General features: G+C 38.8%; 1 non-coding gene across 1 annotated transcript; it reads left to right on the top strand.

Annotated features, from left to right (window-relative positions):
• Positions 1 to 10323: 10323 nt before the first annotated feature.
• LOC131167155 (small nucleolar RNA R71) lies at positions 10324 to 10429 on the top strand. The gene has a single exon (XR_009140014.1). It is a non-coding gene; the product is annotated as a small nucleolar RNA R71 (small nucleolar RNA).
• The last annotated feature ends 319 nt before the right edge of the window (positions 10430 to 10748 follow it).

Raw genomic sequence — 10748 nt, 5'->3', positions numbered from 1 at the left:
GGAAGGAAGAAATCTAAAAACCATTTTCTTAGATGAGCTTATGGGTTCTTTACTCACATATGAAATGGCAATGAATGAAAAGAATGGTAAGATCAAAGCCCAAGACACAATAGTCTTCAAAGCCTCAAAAGAGAACTCAAGTAGTGAAGAAGAAATGGATGAAGATGAAGTAGCCTTTATATCTAAAAAGCTAGCAAAAATTCTAAGCAGGAAAAATCAATTCAAAAGAAAATCCAAATCTAAATCAGATGAAGAAGAAGAAGAAGTTAACAAGAAATCAAAGAATAAAACTCCTACGTGTTACAATTGCAACAAAGATGGACATATTAAACCAGAATGTCCACTACTAAAGAAAGAATCTAAGAAGAAAAAGAATAAGGCCATGAAAGCCACTACTTGGGACATGATGAGTACAAGTACCTCAGAGAATGAATCAAGTGACAAATAGGTTGCTTATACGTGCTTTATGACTTGGGACAATGAGGAAAGACTCCCATCTAAATCTTTAAATAATTCTTGTAGTGATGAATTCAATGATGAGAGCATGTCATCTTATGAAGAACCTCAAAATGATTTATTCAAAGTTCATAACATGCTAATTAAAGTAACTAAACAAAATATTTCATTGAAAAATATAAATGAAGGAATAATGAAAGAGTTAGAATTCCTTAAGGTTGTAGAAAGAGAAAGGGATTCTAGAATCAAAAAAATAGAAAGTAAGAATGAAGTTATGACAAAGGAGTTAGAAGCTAAAAATCTTGCTAAAAATGAAAAAGATATAAAAATTAAAGAATTAGAAAGCAAGAATGAAAAGATGATAGAAGACCTTCGATCTCTATCCTCTATAGAATATAAGAAAGATATATATACTTCTGAATTAGAGGATAAGATAAGAAAACTAGTTCTAGAATTAGAAAAATCACTAAAGAAGGTTGACAACAAGAAAGAGATAAAGTTAAATGATCTCAAAAATCAGATTAAAGATAAGGAAAAGATCATTTATAACTTTACAAAAGGAAAAACAAACTTTGACAAAATGGTAGGCTCCTAAAGAATGTCTCTAAAAAAAGAAGGCATTGGGTTTAATGGAATTGAAAATAAAAAGAAAATGAATCTTTACATGGGTTATTTCTCAAAAGCCTCCAAATATAATGCAAGCACATCCCTTAATGCTTACACTAACACCATATGCTATCAATGTAAGAAAAAGGGGCATATAAAGTTTGAATGTCCATTTAAGAGAAAAGGTGTGAAAACTAAACAAATATGGAGAGTTAAAAAAACATCCTTTATCAAACCAACCGGACCCAAGAAAGTATGGGTACCGAGATGATAGTCTAGTTCATAAATGAAAAACTCCATGGATTAAGTCATTCCCTTTAAAAATTGAGAAAGTAACTTAATTCCTGATCAACAAACAAACTAGTTAAAATAGAAAAACTTAAAGAAGAGTTTAAGGTAAGTTTGAGAATGAATGACTATATGAGATGCTATATGCTTACATGCCTATATGATATACTACATGATATGCTTGACTTATATTGAAAATTTATGGCTTACTATGTTGAAAAATTGAGCATGAGATTATTGAGTATGAGCATGAAGTTTGATATGAGATTAATTCTTGATCATGCATGCTATTGATATAATGGTTATATTGGTATCCATAAGCTGTATATAATGTGTGACTCACTCGAAAAATGAGCAGCTCGGAAGCTATCCCAAGTATAAAAGTTCTGTCGTGTAATATTAAGCTCAAGGGCTAGATCGTCTCCTCAGGGAATGCGTTTTAATCTCAAATTTCACGTTTATCCAATTGAAAACAAAAATGCACTGAACTTAGTTCAGATTCGGGGTTTTCAATGTTGGTTGAAACTTATATAAAGCAAACACTCGAATTAAAATCCTAAAACTAACTTGCACTGAATTAAATAGCCAGAATAGAAACCCTAATCTACTCAAACAAAATCAAAACACGTTCTAATTAAAAATGACAACCTTGATCTTTAAATATGCAATAGCAAAACTCACATAAACATAGACACGAATAAAAACTCAAGCAGTTCAAACGGTAACTGAACGCAATAAAAACAAAAAAACTTTAATGAAACTGACTATGAACTAAACCGAACTTTGATAAAAAAAAAAATACTTTTTAAAAAAATACTATTAAACATTATTTTAGGACAAAACTAGACATCACCATATTAAACTACTAAATTGAAACATTAAACAAATCTAACACAAACTTAATTGAAAGAAAAGAAAGAAATAAATAAATAACTGAATACTGCAATAATAAAAAAAAACTAAATAAATATTTCAAGCAAAAATCCCTAAACAATAATCAAAGTAAGAGAAAAAAAAATCAAAACTTTAATAAATTGCAATACAAATTAACTCAAGACTCAATGACAATAATAATAACAATAAAAAGTGAAGAAGAAAATTGGAAGAGAAAGAGAAGAAGAGAGAGAGAGTGAGAGAGAGAGAGAGAGAGAGAGAGAGAGAGAACAAAACAGAGCAGGTCTACTAGTGTTGGCGTGGTAGCAGAGGCAGGGGCTAGCCAAGAAGGGCTCGGGTCTGCTGGAAGTTGTCTAGCTGCTGCTGTGTTTCTGGTGCAGATGAAGATTGCTGTGTTCTGTTCGTGAGTTGTTGATGAAGGCTGGAACAGGGAGCTGCCTGAAGGATGTTGCTGTTGCTCGTGGTTGCTGGTATAGCAGCAAGGGAGCTGATGTGCCGTGAGGGTCTACTTGGTTCTTGGCAGCAGACTGCTGCTGGTGTGGCCTGTAGAAGAGAGAGCTCCCGGGCTTCAACTGGTTGCAGCAGCTTCTCAGGTGAAGGCTGGACTGTTGCAGCAAGTTGCAGAGTTTCCTAGGATGGTGATGGCTGGAGCTCGAACAGGGGGTTGCGGTTGGAGCAGAGGAGAGCTCAGGTGATGGTGGCCTCTCGAATGTGGCTAGAGCAGAGGAACAGATGGGACTGAGTTGCTGGAGATCCGTGGACTCAGAGTGGCTGTGCAGAGGGAGTTTCAGCAGGAAAACAGAGGAGGAAAAAGAATGGAAAGGAGAAGAAGAAAGAGGAAAAAGAAGAAAAGAAAAACTGAAAGATAGAAAACCTAAAAGAAATATCAAAAGAGAAGACAGGAAACAGCAAGGAAAAGTAAGGAGAAGAGAAGAAGAAGAAGAAGAAGAAGAAGAAGAAGAAGAGGAAGAGTATAGGAGAGGAGAGAAGAGGAGAGCCACTCCCAAGAGCTGCGCTGGAGGAGTTTAAAAATAAAAAAGGAGAAGCCCTACCCGGATAATACTGACCCGACCCGGCCATGCATGGCCAAGTCACATCATATATTCATTCAAATATATTTTTATTTTCTCATTTTATTTGTTCTCTGTTCATCGCAAATCTGACTCTTCTGAAGCCTGTATCTCATAAAACTCAAAACACAAAAGTTGTAGATGATCCTTTTCTCTTTCTCTAAAAATTTGAATCGTCTCGATCGAAGGTCGGACGGAAAAGTTATGCATGAAATACGAACAGGTTTTAGTTTTGGTTCCCAGGAATTTTCCTACGACAAAAAAATACCAAAACTTCATAAATAGTGCAATAAAGTTCAAGAATGATGATTTTGGCACTTTATTAAAATATTGGACAATTTTGGACATTTATTTAAAAATATAAACCATAAAACCCGGGTTAAACATCCAATTACGCAATTTCGGCACGTAATCACACCCCCCAACTAACGTTTTGCTAGTCTCTAGCAAATGACGTGAATGAATCTCAGGGTGGTGTCTACAAATACATACTCCAGGAATCATGAAATCAATGCACATGCAACACAAGCATACCATTTCACATACGAGAATACTATTGAATTTCACACAGGCTTGTTCATATTTAGTACACATAACTCCAAAGCACGTCACCTATGCAAGTTTCATCGTTTATATGTCATTTGAGAGTAGTATACTCACATAAAGTTAATCAGTGGCACATTCAGAGTTAATGCAATCATATAAGTTCAAGTATAAACAGCTAAACTCTCGAGGTGTGTGTGATGTGTGTGACTCAGTACACCTAGGACGCCAGTGGACACCTACAGAACAGTTGCTTTGACTCGGCCTAACTGGTATACCCTCAAGAACACTCAAAGAAAATGGGTTCACTCATCATATGTGAGGAAGAGTGTCGCGATCAAACATCCCACATATTAAAAGGAACAACGCTAAGTATATGGAGTGGACTAGTCTGGAAAGGATCTAGCCTATCTATGAGGTGTCGGGTCCTTCAACCTAGCATCTTCTCACCTACTCGCCATATCCAACTGAGACCACCCTAGATCAACTTACTCACAAACTTGTCATGAATACATCTGAGGCATTAATCGGTTGAAGAATCTTCATACGTGGAAAATATGTGTCGTCCTTGACTTTTTGTGATATGTATTTGGGCCGACATTGACATTTCATTTCATGTGCATGTGTATTGCTTATTCTTTATTTTGCTCATTCTTCATTTTGCTCATTCTTCATTTTCTGTCGTTTCTTGATCAATTAGGACAATCATAACACTTCTTTTGTAATTTTCATACCATCAATGGGAATTGAGCTCGAATCGGAGTTCATGAATTAAGTCTATCTCTAGGGGTGGCTCAGCCTTCAAATTTTGAGTAGGCTACAAGACCTAGGTTTCTATCTCCCCACTAGATGTCACCTCTAGGTTAGCAAATCAAAAAACAAAGACTAGTGTACAAAGGAATCATCCAGAAAAAGAGAATTGAGTTCTATGAACTCTGATTTGATATTAACGCTCAAAAGGATGATAAATAGCTCAAGGATATCTCGCAAGGTGTCATAGTCGCTACAGGTGCTCTCTCAGTGCTCATAGGAAACCCTAAGTGCAATGAATCACGTGAATGTGTTTATTCAGTCTCATGAGATGCCGTGTAAATACAGGAAATTATATAGGCAAACTAACACGAATGTACTACCAATCGATTCTTCATGGAGTCATAACGTCATATAAAGAGAAACTATGCATGATTGACTCAAGTGTGTAATTCGTAAGTTATACATGAGTATGTGAAAGGTATACACAGTGTTAAGCATGGCATAGTGCAGTGTAATTCCTTCAGTACTCCTCCTTTATTTCTCTCTTTCTTTTTGATTTTTTTGCTTTTTAATATGAAACTCGGTACCCCCCCCCCAACTAAAGTGGAACATTGTCCGCAATGTGAAAGTGCAGGGGAAATAAAATTGTGCACGATAACAACTAATGGAAAAGTACTACTAACTAATGTAACAAGAAAGAAAATGGAAAAACACAACTAAAACAAATAAACGAAAAAAAATAAAGATAAAAAAATGAAAAGAAAACAGTAGCATTGAAAGGTCCGAGGACTCCCCTAGGGTCTTGCAAAAGCAAGACCTCTTTGTCGACATCGAATGGGGTCATGAAAGGCTTTAGGCGTTGTCCATTGACTATGAAGCGGTTGCCATTCTTCAGATCTACAATCTCTACCGCACCATGAGAATGAACTTTTGCAACAATATACGGACCACCCCATCGGGATTTCAATTTCCCAGGAAACACATGCAGTCGGGAGTTATAGAGTAGCACTTGTTGAGAAGGGAAAAGTTGTTTTTCTTTGATGTTCCTATCATGTAGCAACTTCATCCGCTCCTTAGCCAAACGAGCATTATCATAAGCGTCCCTTCAAGATTCTTCAAACTCGCATACCTGCAATTTTCTTAAACGTGTGGCATCATCAAGTGAAAGGTTAATCTGTTTGATAGCCCATAACGCACGATGCTGAATTTCAACAGGTAAATGACATGCCTTACCGTATACTAACCTGTAGGGAGACATCCCTAAGTTTGTCTTGAAAGCTGTTCGATAGGCCCACAATGCATCAACAAGTTTTTCTGACCAGTCCTTACGATTAGGGCGCACGATTTTCTCAAGGATCGTTTTGATCTCTCTATTAGCCAATTCAGCTTGACCATTAGTCTAAGGGTGGTAAGGGGCGGAGACTTTGTGGGTTACACCATATTTTTGCATGAGTTTTTCAAAAGGTTTGTTACAGAAATGGGACCCTCCATCACTAATGATTGCCTTGGGCATGCCAAAGCGTGCAAATTTCTTTGAGAAAACGTATGACAACCTTGTGGTCATTGGTTCGACAAGGTATTGCCTCCACCCATTTAGAAACATAGTCCATAGCGACCAAAATGTAAGAATGCCCAAAAGAAATGGGGAAAGGTCCCACAAAATCAATACCCCAACAATCAAAAATCTCAAGAGTCAATATGGGGGACATAGGCATTTCATTCTTGGCAGTAATTTTTCCTAATTTTTGACAGGCCTCACATGCTTTACAAAAATTTTCAACATCTTTAAACATGGTGGGCCAGTAGAGTCCACTTTGTAATATTTTTGAAACAGTTTTCTTAGCAGCAAAGTTGCCTCCACATGTCCCACCATGGCAAAAATGCATCACAGAATTAAATTCATCATCTGGAACACATCTACGTACTAATTGGTCAGAACAATATTTGAACAGGTATGGATTATCAAAATAATAATGTCTTACGTCAGCTAGGAACTTACGCTTGTCCTGGGTGAGCCAATGGTCTAGCATTCGGTCAGTGACGAGATAATTCACAATGTCGGCGAACCATGGAGAGCGTGACACAGCAAAGAGACGTTCATCAGGAAAGTCATCATTCAAGGGAGGGGACACCAATACCTCGGGTAGCTGTAACCGAGAAAGATGGTCAGCTACAACGTTTTCCACACCCTTTTTATCGCGTATGGTGATATCAAATTCCTGGAGGAGTAGAATCCACCTGATCAATCTGGGCTTGGCGTCCTTCTTTGCTAATAAATATTTCAAAGCAGAGTGGTCAGTAAAAATAATGACAGGTGCACCAATGACATAAGAGCAAAATTTTTCTAAAGCAAAAACAACAGCTAGCAATTCCTTCTCAGTGGTAGTATAATTCCTCTAAGCATCATTCAAAGTTCGACTGGCATAATAAATAACCGATGGCTTGTTATCAATTCGTTGACCTAGGACAGCACCAAGAGTGTAGTTGCTAGCGTCGGTCATGATCTCAAATGGCAAGTCCCACCGAGGAGGTTGCATGATAGGCGCAATAGTCAAATGTTGCTTTAGTGTTTCAAAGGCCTGTTGACAATCATCAGTCCACAAAAATTCAATTTCATTTTGCAACAAGGTACATAATGGTTTAGCAATACTAATGAAACCCTCAATAAAACGTCTATAGAACCCGGCATGACCAAGGAAGGAGCGAATATCCCGGACTGTCTTAGGAACAGGTAACTAAGAAATCAGCTCTACCTTGGCCCTGTCAACTTCCATACCACGCTCAGAAACCAAATGTCCAAGTACTAAACCACTACGTACCATAAATTGACATTTTTCCCAGTTTAGAAGTAAATTCTTGTCCTCACATCTTTTCAAAATCGCAATTAAATGTGTCAAACAATGATCAAAAGACTTACCGAATACAGAAAAATCATCCATAAAAATTTCGCACATATCATCTAACATATCAGAGAAAATACTCATCATACAGCGTTGGAAAGTAGCAGGGGCATTACATAAACCGAATGGCATTCTGCGGAAAGCAAAGGTGCCAAAGGGACAAGTGAAGGTAGTCTTCTCTTGGTCCTCAGGTGCTACGGCAATTTGATAGTATCCAGAAAATCCATCCAAGAAACAATAAAAAGAATTACCAGCTACTTTCTCTAATATCTTATCTAGGAAAGGTAACGGGAAATGATCTTTTCAGCTAGCCGAATTTAATTTACGATAATCAATGCACATTCTCCAACCCGTTACTTTCCTAGATGGGATCAATTCTCCATTAGCATTTTCAATGACAGTCAAACTAGATTTTTTTGAAACTACCTGCGTTGGACTTACCCATTTGCTGTCGAAGATTGGATAGATGATGTCAGCAACTAATAATTTCATCACTTCATTTTTTACCACCTCTTTCATGGATAGATTCAGCCTCCTTTGTGCATCTCAAACTGGTTTAGCATCTCCTTCGAGGAAGATGTTATGAGTGCAAATGGAAGGGTCGATACCCTTGATGTCAGCAATGGTCCATCCAATCGCTCCTCGATGTTCTCGAAGTACCTGCAATAATTTAGTTTCCTGTTCATGAGTAAGGTGTGAAGAAATTACCACAGGGAATGTGCCATCTAATGGACCCAAGAAAGCATATTTTAGCTCAGCAGGCAATGGTTTCAACTCAAGTGTTGGAATTTCTTCTGCGGACGACTTCAGAATTTTTGGTAGGTCAATGGCTTCAAATATAGGCTTATGCCAACTACTTGTATAACTCGCATCAAACATATGAGGACCACTATCTGGGATCCGCTCCTCTGATTCTAGCAATAATTCATCAATCCCTTCAAACTGCGCAAAAGAGTCATTTTCAAGTGCGGCATCGTCGTCGAGTACCGACAGTAGCTTTGAAATGTCTAAGTCATCTATCACATCAACTGCATGAGTATCTGCGTCATCACACCCACTTGACATCCTATGAGCATTAAAAACATTCATTTCCAGTGTCATGTTCCCAAATGTGAGCTTCAGGACTCCGCTCCGACAGTTAATCAGGGCGTTTGAAGTAGCAAGGAATGGTCGCCCCAAAATGACAGGAGCCTGATAAATGGTGGAAACAGGCTGCTGCATATCCAAAACAACGAAATCCACGGGATAGTAAAATTTGTCAACCTGAACCAAAACATCCTCAACAATACCTCGTGGAACCTTTACAGATCTGTCTGCCAACTGTAGCATCATAGTAGTTTTCTTCAATTCACCTAAACCCAGCTGGTCATATAATGAAGACGGAAGCAGATTCACACTACTCCCTAGGTCAAGTAGAGCTCTCCCAATACGAGATTCACCGATCATGATTGGTATCGTAGGGGACCCAGGATCTCTAAGTTTCTGTGGAGTCTGACTAAGAATCAATGCACTAACCTGCTCAGTTATGAAAGCCTTTTTCTTCACGTTCAGTTTCTTTTTTACGGTGCAAAGGTCTTTCAGGAATTTTGCATATGCAGGGATCTGTTGTATGGCATCTAAGAGTGGAATATTGATTTTTACCTGCTTGAATATCCTTTGAATCTCCGTATGATACTTCTTCTTTTGTCTATATGTCAAACGCTGAGGGTATGGTACCACAGGTTGGTATTCCTTAACTGGCTCATCCTCTTTATTACATGACTTTGTTAAACTTGAGCTGGCCTCATCCGATTTTTCTTTTCCTTTATCTGTCTCATCTGTCACCTCAGGTGTCGGCGTGGTTGTTTGTTGGTCAGTGGCCATTTCAGGACGGGAAACTTTCTTTCCACTTCGCAAAGTAATAACTGCTTTTGCTGACTCAAACGTATCCCCTGAAACATTGTGCACTGACTGTTGTGGCTGTCTATATACCTGGGGATTAGGCTGAGACTGTGCAAGGAATTTTCCTTTTTCCAGGGTATTAAGCTGTGTACTCATCTTGCTCACGGCATCTTTCAGTTCTCCATTGGTCGTAACTTGCATTTGCATGAATTGCTGAAGCATGGTTGCCACCTACGCTACACTATCATCAGAAGCTTTCTTCACTGGAATGGGGACTAACGTTGGTTGGAATCCTGGTGGTGCGTAACTCCGAGAAAACTGTTGCGGTTGATGCTACGGTTAAGGAGCTACGAATGGATTGTAAGTCGGTTGCGGGGGGCGGTGCATATGATTAAGGTGCCTGCTGATATCGTGAAGATGATGGACTAGGCTGATCATTTCTCCATTGGAGGTTTGGATGATTCCGCCACCTCGGGTTGTAAGTGTTTGAGAGCGGCTGATTCTGCATCTTATTAACCCAATTTGCCGATGACACCTGATCAGATCTGCTCTCTTGCAGCATAGGTAAGAATTGACAATCCTGAGGTCTGTGGTCTGAAGTCTCACAAATTGTGCAAATCTCAGCTTTTGACTTTTCGGATTCCATGACTTCCAATTTTTTAGATAACGCAGCTACAAAAGCCTGTAAGCTAGTGTCCTCTTTAACCTCATATCTGCCCCTGCCACTGATTACTCGGATAGGTTGGGCAGCTATCGGCACCCGTTCAGGTCGTGCGTTCCACTGCTGGGCACTCTTAGCGAGATAGTCTAAAAATGATAAGCCCTCGTCTGGTTCCTTACGGAAAAACATCCCATTGCACATAGACTGGACAAATTGTTTGCACACAGGGGTTAAAGTAGTAAAAAAATAATTCACTAACCTCCATGATTCGAAACCATGGTGCGGGCATATGTTCATCAAGTCCTTGAATCTCTCCCAACATGCCTGGAATGTCTCACCATCTTTTTGCATGAACTAACTGATCTGCTCCTGCAGGTACTGAGTTCTCTAAAGAGGAAAGAACTTATGTAAGAACTCACGCTGCGTTTTAGCCCAGCTAGTAAACTAGATTTTTGCCCTGTCTTTTAGAGAAAAGGGAAACAAACGCAGTTTAATGTATTCATCAGTCCCAGCCCTATTAATGAAAGTGGTGCAAACCATCTCAAAGTCTGTCAAGTGTTGGTACGGACTCTCAGAGTCCATCCCGTGAAATTGGGGAATCACAGATAACATGCCATGCTTAAGAGTGAAATTCAGTGCATCTTGTGGCAACACAATGCATGAAGGTGTAGATGTGCGTGCAAGTTGTAGAAAATC

The sequence above is a fragment of the Malania oleifera genome, chromosome 10 (genome assembly GCF_029873635.1).
Source record: "Malania oleifera isolate guangnan ecotype guangnan chromosome 10, ASM2987363v1, whole genome shotgun sequence".
NCBI classification, from domain to species: domain Eukaryota; kingdom Viridiplantae; phylum Streptophyta; class Magnoliopsida; order Santalales; family Ximeniaceae; genus Malania; species Malania oleifera.
This window is presented reverse-complemented; position numbering and strand designations above follow the sequence as displayed.